This window comes from Cherax quadricarinatus, chromosome 23 (assembly GCF_038502225.1).
Source record: "Cherax quadricarinatus isolate ZL_2023a chromosome 23, ASM3850222v1, whole genome shotgun sequence".
Classification (NCBI taxonomy): Eukaryota; Metazoa; Arthropoda; class Malacostraca; order Decapoda; family Parastacidae; genus Cherax; species Cherax quadricarinatus.
The window spans coordinates 37785878-37801528 of NC_091314.1; the positions used below are offsets into that span (position 1 = coordinate 37785878).

Sequence of the window (15651 nt, forward strand, 5' to 3'; positions counted from 1 at the left end):
CATTTCATAGACCCTATCTGCACATGTCACTAATCTGGTTAATATTAACATGTGTAGGAAAACAAAAAATGCTAGGCATGCTAAAGCCACTTAGCCAATGAAATGAATAAATCAATTTATTCACTGGTTGCCCATTCTTAAAAAAATGTTTGAAAATCAAAAGCTGCAAATTTGTAGGGAAGTGTGCACAACAGAGAAAAAAAACTGAAGGGTAGTCATTAAAATTGAAGGAAAATTAAAGAAATCCAACATTTTTAAATGAAGTCAAACAATTTAACCCCTTCATTGCGCAGACCCTCAAATTTAATATTGCTCTCAGTGTCCACTGTTTAACCCTTTGACTGTTTCGGTCACATATATAAGTCTTACGAGCCACCGTGTTGGATGTATATATACTCAAATTCAAGCGGCTTCAAATCAAGCAGGAGAAAGCTGGTAGGCCCACGTGTGAGAGAATGAGTCTGTGTGGACCATATAAAAAAAATCCTGCAGCACGCAGTGCACGAAAAAAAAAATCAACCTTTTTTTTTTAATTAAAACGCCGACTTTGTGGTCTATTTTCATATAGTATTTATGGTTGTATTCTCATTTTCTTGGTATCATTTGATAGGATGGAAAACATATTATAGGAACAGAGGTGATTTTGATTGGTTTTACTAGGAAAAGAACCTTGAAATGGAGCTCAAACTAGGGGAAATGTCTGATTTTTGCCTATGTTCAAAAGTAAATAAATGATGTCATTATCCAATAAATGTCCAAGTAGCCATTCTAATATGCAGTCATGAATGGGTTGGCATTATTTATACAATTATTACAATATTGCAATAGTCTGCATAACAGTAAATCTTCTATTTTTTGTTTGAATAAGAATTCAAAATAGAAAGCAAGAGTAGTATCAGAGGGGCCTGGAGACGTGACTGATGAACAAAGAAAATGTTATTTTAGAGCCAGGAATGTCTGCATTGTTCATTCTGGACCCCAATTTTGAAATTGGCATATTTTTTAATTTGCGTGAAATTGGCCAAATTGCCAATTTCTGACCACCATTGGGTAGTTGAAATCGGTAAATGGTGGTTTCTTGTATTCAATCAATAGAACAAATGAAGTTCTAAATAGTTACGAGTTTGCTTGACTGGAACGATGGAATTAGCCAAAAATAGGGCTCAAAGTGGGGGAAATCGCCGATTCGTTAATATTGCTGAGGTCACTAACTTTGCAAGAGTGTAATTCCGTAAGCTTTCCATCAAATTTCGTACTTTTGGTGACATTACCATTGGGAAAAGATTCTCTATCATTTCATAAGATTTTTTTTTTTTTAATTTTTGCGACACCAGGAGACACTTCAGGATTTGGGGTTGCAACAGTCAAGGGGTTAAGAAAATTTTTTTTTCCTGAAATGGTAGATAATCTTTTTCTGAAAGTAATGACAGTACAAAATCTGATGGAAAACTTAGAGCTACACAGACACCAAGTTAACAGTCTGAAAATTCCCGAGAAAACAAACAATAACGTTGTAGAGAATGTTTCAAAAAACAAGTCTCCACAGTTGAAGTACAGTGCCTGCACTGAAGAAGGGGCAGGAATATTTGCAGTTTTAAAAACTAGCATTAGTATGCCTCAAGCAAAACAGTGATGGAGTGAGTAGTGAAAGTTTACAGTTGTTTTTGGGTCACCCTGCCTCAATGGCAGATGGCTGGTGTTAATAATAATAAATAATAAAAAATAATAATATAATATTTTATTATTAACACACTGGCCGATTCCCACCAAGGCAGGGTGGCCCGAAAAAGAAAAACTTTCACCATCATTCACTCCATCACTGTCTTGCCAGAAGGGTGCTTTACACTACAGTTTTTAACCCTTAAATGGTCCAAACAAATCGATGTTCAAATTCGTAGTGCTACAAAAGTAGATCTACTTTTTTTTAACATTTTCAAATGTAACAAAAAAATGTAGATAAGTTTTTTTTTTTTTACACATTTTCAAATGTAAAACAAAAAAGAAGATCTACATTTTTTTACATACTTTCAGATGTTGAAAAAACATATACTACATACGTTTGGACCATTTAAGGGTTAAACTGCAACATTATTATTAATAATAATTAATAATAATAATTAATAATAATTAATAATAATAAGATCTACATTTTTTTACATACTTTCAGATGTTGAAAAAACGTATATATACGTTTGGACCATTTAACCCTTTGACTGTTTTCGACGTATAAATTACGTCTTACGAGACAATGTTTCTGACGTATATATACTCAATAATTCTAGCGGCTTCAAATCAAGCGGGAGAAAGCTGGTAGGCCCACATGTGAGAGAATGGGTCTGTGTGGTCAGTGCACACCACAAAAAAAATCCTGCAGCACACATTGCGTAATAAGAAAAAAAAAACTGATCGTATTTTTGGAATAAAACGCCGACTTTGAGGTGTATTTTCGTATAGTATTTATCGTTGTATTCGCATTTTCATGGTCTTAGGTGATAAAATGGAAAACATATTACAGAAATAGAGATGATATTCATTACTTTGACGATGAAAACGACCTTGAAACTGAGCTCAAAGTAGCGGAAATGTTCGATTTTTACCAATGTTCAGGAGTAAATAAATCACACCACACGTCCAATACACGTCAACTGAGGAGTCTAATATTCTTTCACTAGTGCACTGATATTATTTATACCATTTTTACAATAATGCAGTAGTCTGCATAACAGTAAATTTTGTATTTTTTTGTATAAATAAAAAATCAAAATAGAAAGCAATAATAATATAAGAGGGGCCTAGAGATGTGACTAATGAACAGAGCATATGTTATTTTAGTGCCACGAATGTCTACCTTGTTTATTCTGGACCCTATTTTGAAATTGGCATCTTTTTTAGTTTGCGTGAAATTGGCCAAACTGCCAATTTCTGACCACCAAATTGGGTAGCCCAAATTAGTAAATGGGAGGTTTCTTGTACTCAGCTGATAGTTAAAATGGAGTTCTAAAGAAATAGCTATGAGTTTGGTCAACTGGAACAATGGAATTGGCTGAAAATAATCCTCAAAGTCGGCAAAATCGCCGATACGCATATGTCGCGAAGACCGCTAACTTCCCGGGAGCATAATTCCAGGAGTTTTCGACCAAATCTCGAACTTTTGGTGTCATTACCATCGGGAAAAGATTCTCTATCATTTCATAAGAATTTTTTTTGTTTTTTTCAAAATTGAGCGACATAGAATGACAGTTTCAGAAAGGGGCCTGAAACAGTCAAAGGGTTAAGGGTTAAACTGCAACATTATTAATAATAATTAATAATAATTAATAATAATAATAAATAATAATAAATATTAATTTTTTTTTATTATCACACTGGCCGATTCCCACCAAGGCAGGGTGGCCCGAAAAAGAAAAACTTTCACCATCATTCACTCCATCACTGTCTTGCCAGAAGGTGCTTTACACTACAGTTTTTAAACTGCAACATTAACACCCCTCCTTCAGAGTGCAGGCACTGTACTTCCCATCTCCAGGACTCAAGTCCGGCCTGCCGGTTTCCCTGAACCCCTTCATAAATGTTACTTTGCTCACACTCCAACAGCACGTCAAGTATTAAAAACCATTTGTCTCCATTCACTCCTATCACACACACTCACGCATGCCTGCTGGAAGTCCAAGCCCCTCCCACACAAAACCTCCTTTACCCCCTCCCTCCAACCTTTCCTAGGCCAACCCCTACCCCGCCTTCCTTCCACTACAGACTGATACACTCTTGAAGTCACTCTGTTTCGCTCCATTCTCTCTACATGTCCGAACCACCTCAACAACCCTTCCTCAGCCCTCTGGACAACAGTTTTGGTAATCCTGCACCTCCTCCTAACTTCCAAACTACAAATTCTCTGCATTATATTCACACCACACATTGCCCTCAGACATAACATCTCCACTGCCTCCAGCCTTCTCCACGCTGCAACATTCATCACCCATGCTTCACACCCATATAAGAGCGTTAATAAAACTATACTCTCATACATTCCCCTCTTTGCCTCCAAGGACAAAGTTCTTTGTCTCCACAGACTCCAAAGTGCACCACTCACCCTTTTCCCCTCATCAATTCTATGATTCACCTCATCTTTCATAGACCCATCCGCTGACAAGTCCACTCCCAAATATCTGAATACATTCACCTCCTCCATACTCTCTCCCTCCAATCTGATGTCCAACCTTTCATCACCTAATCTTTTTATCTTCATAACCTTACTCTTTCCTGTATTCACTTTTAATTTTCTTCTTTTGCACACCCTACCAAATTCATCCACCAATCTCTGCAACTTCTCTTCAGAATCTCCCAAGAGCACAGTGTCATCAGCAAAGAGCAACTGTGACAACTCCCACTTTATGTGTGATTCTTTATCTTTTAACTCCACACCTCTTGCCAAGACCCTCGCATTTACTTTTCTTACAACCCCATCTAATAATAATAATAATAATAATAGCTCTTGTTCTTTTTTATTTCTTCTATTGTCCATGGGGAAGTGGAAAAGAATCTTTCCTCCGTAAGCCATGCGTGTCGTATGAGGCGACTAAAATGCCGGGAGCAATGGGCTAGTAACCCCTTCTCCTGTAAACATTTACTAAAAAAGAGAAGAAGAAAAACTTTATAAAACTGGGTTGTTTAAATGTGCGTGGATGTAGTGCGGATGACAAGAAACAGATGATTGCTGATGTTATGAATGAAAAGAAGTTGGATGTCCTGGCTCTAAGCGAAACAAAGCTGAAGGGGGTAGGAGAGTTTCAGTGGGGGGAAATAAATGGGATTAAATCTGGTGTATCTGAGAGAGTTAGAGCAAAGGAAGGGGTAGCAGTAATGTTAAATGATCAGTTATGGAAGGAGAAAAGAGAATATGAATGTGTAAATTCGAGAATTATGTGGATTAAAGTAAAGGTTGGATGCGAGAAGTGGGTCATAATAAGCGTGTATGCACCTGGAGAAGAGAGGAATGCAGAGGAGAGAGAGAGATTTTGGGAGATGTTAAGTGAATGTATAGGAGCCTTTGAACCAAGTGAGAGAGTAATTGTGGTAGGGGACCTGAATGCTAAAGTAGGAGAAACTTTTAGAGAGGGTGTGGTAGGTAAGTTTGGGGTGCCAGGTGTAAATGATAATGGGAGCCCTTTGATTGAACTTTGTATAGAAAGGGGTTTAGTTATAGGTAATACATATTTTAAGAAAAAGAGGATAAATAAGTATACACGATATGATGTAGGGCGAAATGACAGTAGTTTGTTGGATTATGTATTGGTAGATAAAAGACTGTTGAGTAGACTTCAGGATGTACATGTTTATCGAGGGGCCACAGATATATCAGATCATTTTCTAGTTGTAGCTACACTGAGAGTAAAAGGTAGATGGGATACAAGGAGAATAGAAGCATCAGGGAAGAGAGAGGTGAAGGTTTATAAACTAAAAGAGGAGGCAGTTAGGGTAAGATATAAACAGCTATTGGAGGATAGATGGGCTAATGAGAGCATAGGCAATGGGGTCGAAGAGGAATGGGGTAGGTTTAAAAATGTAGTGTTAGAGTGTTCAGCAGAAGTTTGTGGTTACAGGAAAGTGGGTGCAGGAGGGAAGAGGAGCGATTGGTGGAATGATGATGTAAAGAGAGTAGTAAGGGAGAAAAAGTTAGCATATGAGAAGTTTTTACAAAGTAGAAGTGATGCAAGGAGGGAAGAGTATATGGAGAAAAAGAGAGAGGTTAAGAGAGTGGTGAAGCAATGTAAAAAGAGAGCAAATGAGAGAGTGGGTGAGCTGTTATCAACAAATTTTGTTGAAAATAAGAAAAAGTTTTGGAGTGAGATTAACAAGTTAAGGAAGCCTAGAGAACAAATGGATTTGTCAGTTAAAAATAGGAGAGGAGAGTTATTAAATGGAGAGTTAGAGGTATTGGGAAGATGGAGGGAATATTTTGAGGAATTGTTAAATGTTGATGAAGATAGGGAAGCTGTGATTTCGTGTATAGGGCAAGGAGGAATAACATCTTGTAGGAGTGAGGAAGAGCCAGTTGTGAGTGTGGGGGAAGTTCGTGAGGCAGTAGGTAAAATGAAAGGGGGTAAGGCAGCCGGGATTGATGAGATAAAGATAGAAATGTTAAAAGCAGGTGGGGATATAGTTTTGGAGTGGTTGGTGCAATTGTTTAATAAATGTATGGAAGAGGGTAAGGTACCTAGGGATTGGCAGAGAGCATGCATAGTTCCTTTGTATAAAGGCAAAGGGGATAAAAGAGAGTGCAAAAATTATAGGGGGATAAGTCTGTTGAGTGTACCTGGTAAAGTGTATGGTAGAGTTATAATTGAAAGAATTAAGAGTAAGACGGAGAATAGGATAGCAGATGAACAAGGAGGCTTTAGGAAAGGTAGGGGGTGTGTGGACCAGGTGTTTACAGTGAAACATATAAGTGAACAGTATTTAGATAAGGCTAAAGAGGTCTTTGTGGCATTTATGGATTTGGAAAAGGCGTATGACAGGGTGGATAGGGGGGCAATGTGGCAGATGTTGCAAGTGTATGGTGTAGGAGGTAGGTTACTGAAAGCAGTGAAGAGTTTTTACGAGGATAGTGAGGCTTAAGTTAGAGTATGTAGAAAAGAGGGAAATTTTTTCCCAGTAAAAGTAGGCCTTAGACAAGGATGTGTGATGTCACCGTGGTTGTTTAATATATTTATAGATGGGGGTTGTAAGAGAAGTAAATGCGAGGGTCTTGGCAAGAGGCGTGGAGTTAAAAGATAAAGAATCACACACAGGGTGGGAGTTGTCACAGCTGCTCTTTGCTGATGACACTGTGCTCTTGGGAGATTCTGAAGAGAAGCTGCAGAGATTGGTGGATGAATTTGGTAGGGTGTGCAAAAGAAGAAAATTAAAGGTGAATACAGGAAAGAGTAAGGTTATGAGGATAACAAAAAGATTAGGTGATGAAAGATTGAATATCAGATTGGAGGGAGAGAGTATGGAGGAGGTGAACGTATTCAGATATTTGGGAGTGGACGTGTCAGCGGATGGGTCTATGAAAGATGAGGTGAATCATAGAATTGATGAGGGAAAAAGAGTGAGTGGTGCACTTAGGAGTCTGTGGAGACAGAGAACTTTGTCCTTGGAGGCAAAGAGGGGAATGTATGAGAGTATAGTTTTACCAACGCTCTTATATGGGTGTGAAGCATGGGTGATGAATGTTGCAGCGAGGAGAAGGCTGGAGGCAGTGGAGATGTCATGTCTGAGGGCAATGTGTGGTGTGAATATAATGCAGAGAATTCGTAGTTTGGAAGTTAGGAGGAGGTGCGGGATTACCAAAACTGTTGTCCAGAGGGCTGAGGAAGGGTTGTTGAGGTGGTTCGGACATGTAGAGAGAATGGAGCGAAACAGAATAACTTCAAGAGTGTATCAGTCTGTAGTGGAAGGAAGGCGGGGTAGGGGTCGGCCTAGGAAGGGTTGGAGGGAGGGGGTAAAGGAGGTTTTGTGTGCGAGGGGCTTGGACTTCCAGCAGGCATGCGTGAGCGTGTTTGATAGGAGTGAATGGAGACAAATGGTTTTTAATATTTGACGTGCTGTTGGAGTGTGAGCAAAGTAACATTTATGAAGGGATTCAGGGAAACCGGCAGGCCGGACTTGAGTCCTGGAGATGGGAAGTACAGTGCCTGCACTCTGAAGGAGGGGTGTTAATGTTGCAGTTTAAAAACTGTAGTGTAAAGCACCCTTCTGGCAAGACAGTGATGGAGTGAATGATGGTGAAGGTTTTTCTTTTTCGGGCCGCCCTGCCTTGGTGGGAATCGGCCAGTGTGATAAAAAAAATAAAATAATAATAATAATAAATAACAATAATGTCAAGTAAAATGCCAGGAACAATGGGCTAGTAACCCTTTTTCCTGTAAAGATTACTAAAAAGAAAAAGAAGAAAATTGTCAAAGTGGGAAGTCTGAATGTGAGTGGATGTTGTGCAAATGATAAGAAAGATGATTGTGGATGTTATGAATGAGAAGAAACTGGATGTCCTGGCTTTAAGTGAAACAAAGCTGAAGGGGGTGGGAGAGTTTCAATGGAGAGGAATAAATGGGGTTAGGTCAGGGGTTTCAAATAGAGTTAGAGCTAAAGAAGGAGTAGCAATAATGTTGAAGGATAAGCTATGGCAGGAAAAGAGGGACTACAAATGTATAAATTCAAGGATTATGTGGAGTAAAATAAAGATTGGATGTGAAAAGTGGGTTATAGTAAGTGTGTATGCACCTGGAGAAGAGAGAAGTGTAGAGGAGAGAGAGAGAGAGATTCTGGGAAATGTTGAGTGAATGCATGGGGAGTTTTGAATCAAGTGTGAGAGTAATGGTGGTTGGGGATTTCAATGCTAAAGTGGGTAAAAATGTTATGGAGGGAGTAGTAGGTAAATTTGGGGTGCCAGGGGTAAATGTAATTGGGGAGCCTTTAATTGAGCTATGTGTAGAAAGAAATTTGGTAATAAGTAATACATATTTTATGAAAAAGAGGATAAATAAATATACAAGGAGAGGGGTGGGATTAAATTATGGGGAATCAAATTCAAAATGGGAATTGACACAGTTACTTTTTGCTGATGATACTGTGCTTATGGGAGATTCTAAAGAAAAATTGCAAAGGTTAGTGGATGAGTTTGGGAATGTGTGTAAAGGTAGAAAGTTGAAAGTGAACATAGAAAAGAGTAAGGTGATGAGGGTGTCAAATGATTTAGATAAAGAAAAATTGGATATCAAATTGGGGAGGAGGAGTATGGAAGAAGTGAATGTTTTCAGATACTTGGGAGTTGACGTGTCGGCGGATGGATTTATGAAGGATGAGGTTAATCATAGAATTGATGAGGGAAAAAAGGTGAGTGGTGCGTTGAGGTATATGTGGAGTCAAAAAACGTTATCTATGGAGGCAAAGAAGGGAATGTATGAAATATAGTAGTACCAACACTCTTATATGGGTGTGAAGCTTGGGTGGTAAATGCAGCAGCGAGGAGACGGTTGGAGGCAGCGGAGATGTCCTGTTTAAGGGCAATGTGTGGTGAAAATATTATGCAGAAAATTCGGAGTGTGGAAATTAGGAGAAGGTGTGGAGTTAATAAAAGTATTAGTCAGAGGGCAGAAGAGGGGTTGTTGAGGTGGTTTGGTCATTTAGAGAGAATGGATCACAGTAGAATGACATGGAAAGCATATAAATCTATAGGGGAAGGCAGGCGGGGTAGGGGTCGTCCTCGAAAGGGTTGGAGAGAGGGGGTAAAGGAGGTTTTGTGGGTAAGGGGCTTGGACTTCCAGCAAGCGTGCGTGAGCGTGTTAGATAGGAGTGAATGGAGACGAATGGTACTTGGGACCTGACGATCTGTTGGAGTGTGAGCAGGGTAATATTTAGTGAAGGGATTCAGGGAAACCGGTTATTTTCATATAGTCGGACTTGAGTCCTGGAAATGGGAAGTACAATGCCTGCACTTTAAAGGAGGGGTTTGGGATATTGGCAGTTTGGAGGGATATGTTGTGTATCTTTATATGTTTATGCTTCTAGACTGTTGTATTCTGAGCACCTCTGCAAAAACAGTGATAATGTGCGAGTGTGGTGAAAGTGTTGAATGATGATGAAAGTATTTTCTTTTTGGGGATTTTCTTTCTTTTTTGGGTCACCCTGCCTCGGTGGGAGACGGCCGACTTGTTTAAAAAAAAAAAAAAAAAAAAATGATGTAGCACGTAATGAAAGTAGTTTGTTAGATTATGTATTCGTGGATAAAAGGTTGATGGGTAGGCTCCAGGATGTACGTGTTTATAGAGGGGCAACTGATATATCGGATCATTATTTAGTTGTAGCTACAGTTAGAGTAAGAGGTAGATGGGAAAAGAGGAAGGTGGCAACAACAAGTAAGAGGGAGGTGAAAGTGTATAAACTAAGGGAGGAGGAAGTTCGGGCGAGATATAAGCGACTATTGGCAGAAAGGTGGGCTAGTGCAAAGATGAGTAGTGGGGGGGGGGGGGGTTGAAGAGGGTTGGAATAGTTTTAAAAATGCAGAATTAGAATGTGGGGCAGAAGTTTGTGGTTATAGGAGGGTTGGGGCAGGAGGAAAGAGGAGTGATTGGTGGAATGAGGAAGTAAAGGGTGTGATAAAAGAGAAAAAGGTAGCTTACGAGAGGTTTTTACAAAGCAGAAGTGTTATAAGAAGAGCAGAGTATATGGAGAGTAAAAGAAAGGTGAAGAGAGTGGTGAGAGAGTGCAAAAGGAGAGCAGATGAAAGAGTGGGAGAGGCACTGTCAAGAAATTTTAATGAAAAGAAGAAAAAATTTTGGAGTGAGTTAAACAAGTTAAGAAAGCCTAGGGAAAGTATGGATTTGTCCATTAAAAACAGAGTAGGGGAGTTAGTAGATGGGGAGAGGGAGGTATTAGGTAGATGGCGAGAATATTTTGAGGAACTTTTAAATATTGAGGAAGAAAGGGAGGCGGTAATTTCATGCACTGGCCAGGGAGGTATACCATCTTTTAGGAGTGAAGAAGAGCAGAATGTAAGTGTGGTGGAGGTACGTGAGGCATTACGTAAAATGAAAGGGGGTAAAGCAGCTGGAACTGATGGGATCATGACAGAAATGTTAAAAGCAGGGGGGGATATAGTGTTGGAGTGGTTGGTACTTTTGTTTAATAAATGTATGAAAGAGGGGAAGGTACCTAGGGATTGGCAGAGAGCATGTATAGTCCCTTTATATAAAGGGAAAGCAGACAAAAGAGATTGTAAAAATTATAGAGGAATAAGTTTACTGAGTATACCAGGAAAAGTACACGGTAGAGTTATAATTGAAAGAATTAGAGGTAAGACAGAATGTAGAATTGTGGATGAGCAAGGAGGCTTCAGAGTGGGTAGGGGATGTGTAGATCAAGTGTTTACATTGAAGCATATATGTGAACAGTATTTAGATTAAGGTAGGGAAGTTATTATTGCATTTATGGATTTAGAAAAGGCATATGATTGAGTGGATAGAGGAGCAATGTGGCAGATGTTGCAAGTATATGGAATAGGTGTTAAGTTACTAAATGCTGTAAAGAGCTTTTATGAGGATAGTGAGGCTCAGGTTAGGGTGTGCAGAAGAGAGGGAGAATACTTCCCTGTAAAAGTAGGTCTTAGACAGGGATGTGTAATGTCACCATGGTTGTTTAATATATTTATAGATGGGGTTGTAAAAGAAGTAAATGCTAGGGTGTTCGGGAGAGGGGTGGGATTAAATTATGGGGAATCAAATTCAAAATGGGAATTGACACAGTTACTTTTTGCTGATGATACTGTGCTTATGGGAGATTCTAAAGAAAAATTGCAAAGGTTAGTGGATGAGTTTGAGAATGTGTGTAAAGGTAGAAAGTTGAAAGTGAACATAGAAAAGAGTAAGGTGATGAGGGTATCAAATGATTTAGATAAAGAAAAATTGGATATCAAATTGGGGAGGAGTATGGAAGAAGTGAATGTTTTCAGATACTTGGGAGTTGACGTGTCGGCGGATGGATTTATGAAGGACGAGGTTAATCATAGAATTGATGAGGGAAAAAAGGTGAGTGGTGCGTTGAGGTATATGTGGAGTCAAAAAACGTTATCTCTGGAGGCAAAGAAGGTAATGTATGAAAGTATAGTAGTACCAACACTCTTATATGGATGTGAAGCTTGGGTGGTAAATGCAGCAGCGAGGAGACGGTTGGAGGCAGTGGAGATGTCCTGTCTAAGGGCAATGTGTGGTGTAAATATTATGCAGAAAATTCGGAGTGTGGAAATTAGGAGAAGGTGTGGAGTTAATAAAAGCATTAGTCAGAGGGCAGAAGAGGGGTTGTTGAGGTGGTTTGGTCATTTAGAGAGAATGGATCAAAGTAGAATGACATGGAAAGCATATAAATCTATAGGGGAAGGAAAGAGGGGTAGGGGTCGTCCTCGAAAGGGTTGGAAAGAGGGGTTAAAGGAGGTTTTGTGGGCGAGGGGCTTGGACTTCCAGCAAGTGTGCATGAGCGTGTTAGATAGGAGTGAATGGAGACGAATGATACTTGGGACCTGACGATCTGTTGGAGTGTGAGCAGGGTAATATTTAGTGAAGGGATTCAGGGAAACCGGTTTTCATACAGTCGGACTTGAGTCCTGGAAATGGGAAGTACAATGCCTGCACTTTAAAGGAAGGGTTTGGGATATTGGCAGTTTGGAGGGATATGTTGTGTATCTTTATACGTATATGCTTCTAAACTGTTGTATTCTGAGCACCTCTGCAAAAGCAGTGATAATGTGTGAGTGTGGTGAAAGTGTTGAATGATGATGAAAGTATTTTCTTTTTGGGGATTTTCTTTCTTTTTTTGGGTCACCCTGCCTCGGTGGGAGACGGCCGACTTGTTGAAGAAAAAAAAAAAAAAAAAAAAAAAAAAAAAAAAAAATTAATAATAATAATAATAATAATAATAATAATAAATAATAATAATAATAAATAATAATAATAAATAATAATAAATAATAATAAATAATAAATAATAATAAATAATAATAATAATAATAATGCTGATTTTTACCCCCTCCCATTTACATTTTTCATTTAAAAATTCTACCGAAAATCATTTACAACCCTTTAAGAAAATATTGGATTTTGCTTTTTTAAGAAGTAAAATTAGATAAAATTGTCAAATTGATATCCAGAGCCAAAAATTAATACAAAAATACTTTCCATCAAGACCAATTACAATACACCAACATATAGGGTTTAAAGCTAATAAGAACTGGCCTTCTCTAGTTATTACATGATAAACAATTTGCTTAGTAAACTAGGCAAATTGAAATTTGCAAAGCTCAGTGACAAGCCATTTTAATAAAGCCCACCAATGGTAAAGGTCTGAAAGCAATCAGAAAAGACTATCCAGTACATGATCCGATTCCAAGTTTTTAACTACAGTATGTCAGTAAAATTTCAAACTGGTACCTATTCATATTATACTTATGGGATATTAATCCTTCATACAAAATGCATCAATAATATGTTGATGCCAATCAGATGCATTCTTTAGTTATTGAAGGATTACACTGGCAAATTGGAACTCATGTCACTCAACAGCAGTACGTGCCTAGTATTCAAGAAACCACACCAGTGGCCAAAAGTTGAAGCCAGAGAGTCATTCTCCAGTCATAGCATGGATTTCAACAAATCCAAGATTTTTTTACTATTTTATTGCAATAAATGTGGCATTTATGGATTTGGAAAAGGCATATGAGAGTGCATAGGGGGCAATATGGCAGATGTTGCAAATGTATGGAATAGGAGGTAGGTTATTGAAAGCAGTGCAAACTTTTTATGAGGATAGTGAGGCTCAGGTTAGAGTATGTAGGAGAGAGGGAGATTATTTCCAGTAAAAGTAGGCCTTAGACAAGGATGTGTGATGTCACCATGGTTGTTCAATATAATTACAGATAGGGTTGTAAAAGAAGTGAATGCTCGGGTGTTGGCAAGAGGTGTGGGGTTAAAAGAAAGAATCTAACACAAAGTGGAGGTTGTCACAGATGCTCTTTGCTGATGACAATGTGCCTATGGGAAATTCTGAAGAGAAGTGGCAGAAGTTGGTGGATGAGTTTGGTAGGGTATGTAAAAGAAGGATATTATAAGTGAATATAGGAAAGAATAAGGTGATGAGGATAACAAAAAAAAAAAATAGGTAACGAAAAATTAGATATCAGATTGGAGGGATAGAGTATGGAGGAGGTGAATGTATTCAGATCTTTAGGAGTGGACGTGTCAGCAGATGGGTCTACGAAAGATGAGGTGAATCACAGAATGGATGAAGGAAAAAAAGGCGAGTGGTGAACTGAGGAGTCTGTGGAGACAGAGAACTTTGTCCATGGAAGCAAAGAGGGAAACGTACAAAAGTACACCTACCATACGACTGAGCTTGGTTCCGACTAACCAGTCGTAAGTCAAAATGGACAAGTCGAACCTTGCTACTGAATATCAGCCCCATGTTATGTAATGATTTTATTTTGTTGTTTTATTTTGGTATTTCATTTTTTACTTTACTTTTTATGCTGTTAGTACTGTATTTTATACTCAAAGGCTTAGGAGAAACACTGTCTAACACAAACTGTTGTTTATTTCCCAGAACACCTGTATACAAAACATGGTCGTAAGTCGAGTGGTCTATGTCAAGAAGGTCGTAAGTCAGAGGGTAGGTGTATAGTTATACCAACACTCTTATGTGTACCAGATTATTGGTCGTTCCTGCAGAGCGGGCTTCAATGATAAGGCTTTGGAGGCTTCTTACTTTACTTGCAATTTTGTGGGGTACACAGGCAGTGTGTCAAGTGCCCATGGCCCGGGATGGCAATGCCCAGCGAGGGAGAGAGGAGTAGGCCTTGTTGACTGAGTGAAGGCCACTGAGAAAGTGAGGTAGAGGCAGGTCTGGGCATACTTAAGTGGCATAGGCCTATAGGTGGCAGCATGAGCATGGCACGAAATATGAGCTCAGTTGGCAGACAGCATAGGCTGTCTATGCAGACAGTACAGGCTGTCTACACTTATATGGGTGTGAAGCAAGGGTGGTGAACGTTGCAACAATTAGAAGGCTGGAGGCAGTGGAGATGTTGTCTGAGGGCAATGTGTGGTGTGAATATAATGCAGAGAATTTGTAGTTTGGAAATTAGGAGGAAGTGCAGGATTACCAAAATTATTATCCAGAGGACTGAGGAGGGGTTGGTGAGGTGGTTCCGACAAGTAGAGAGACTGGAACAAAATAGAATGACTTCAAGAGTGTATAAATCTGTAGTAGAGGGAAGGTGGGGCAGGTGTCAGAAAGGAAAGGTTGAAGGGAGGGAGTAAAGGAGGTTTTGTGCACAATGGGCTTGGATTTCCACCAAGCGTGCATGAGCATGTTAGATAGGAGTGAATGGAGACAAATGGTTTCTGGGACCTGATGAGCTGTTGGAGTGTGAGCAGGGTAATACAGTGGACCCCCGGTTTACAATCAGCTCCCAATGCGACCAATTATGTAAGTGTATTTATGTAAGTGCGTTTGTATGTGTATGTTTGGGGGTCTGAAATTGACTTATCTAATTCACAATATTCCTTATGGGAACAAATTTGGTCAGTAATGGCACCTGAACATAATTCTGGAATGAAATAATATCGTAAACTGGGGGTCCACTGTATTTTGTGAAGGGATTCAAGGAAACCAGTTAGCTGGACTTGAGTCCTGGGAATGGGAAGTACGATGCCTGCACTTTAAAGGAGGGGTTTGGGATAGTGGCAGTTTGGAGGGCCAGCTAAACTGTCCTATCTGAGCACCTCTGCAAAGACAGTGATTATGTATGAGTGATAGTCAAAGTGTTGAATGATGAAAGTTTCTTTCTCTTTGGGTCACCTTGCCTCAGTGGAAAACGCCCGACATGTTAAAAAGAACAAAAATAATTTCATGCTATTTTACATACGTAATGGTCAAATATGCACCTACACACTTGAATTTCACTCTCCACTATCAAATATTTTACCGCTTTTTTAAATTAAACTACTTCACTGACCTCTTTAAATGTTATTCGAGCCTTTGAGGATGCTGAGAATGGTTTCTACAACTTTGGTCATAAGGCATTTGAACATGCCAATTGTTCCAAATTGAAAATTTTAAGCCAAC

At 39.1% G+C, this 15651-nt stretch overlaps 1 protein-coding gene across 5 annotated transcripts in view; it reads right to left on the reverse strand.

Annotated features, from left to right (window-relative positions):
- Positions 1-15651, reverse strand: part of AP-2alpha (adaptor protein complex 2, subunit alpha) — a 252484-nt gene that overhangs the window by 192424 nt on the left and 44409 nt on the right. The gene's annotated exons all lie outside the window — the stretch shown is intronic.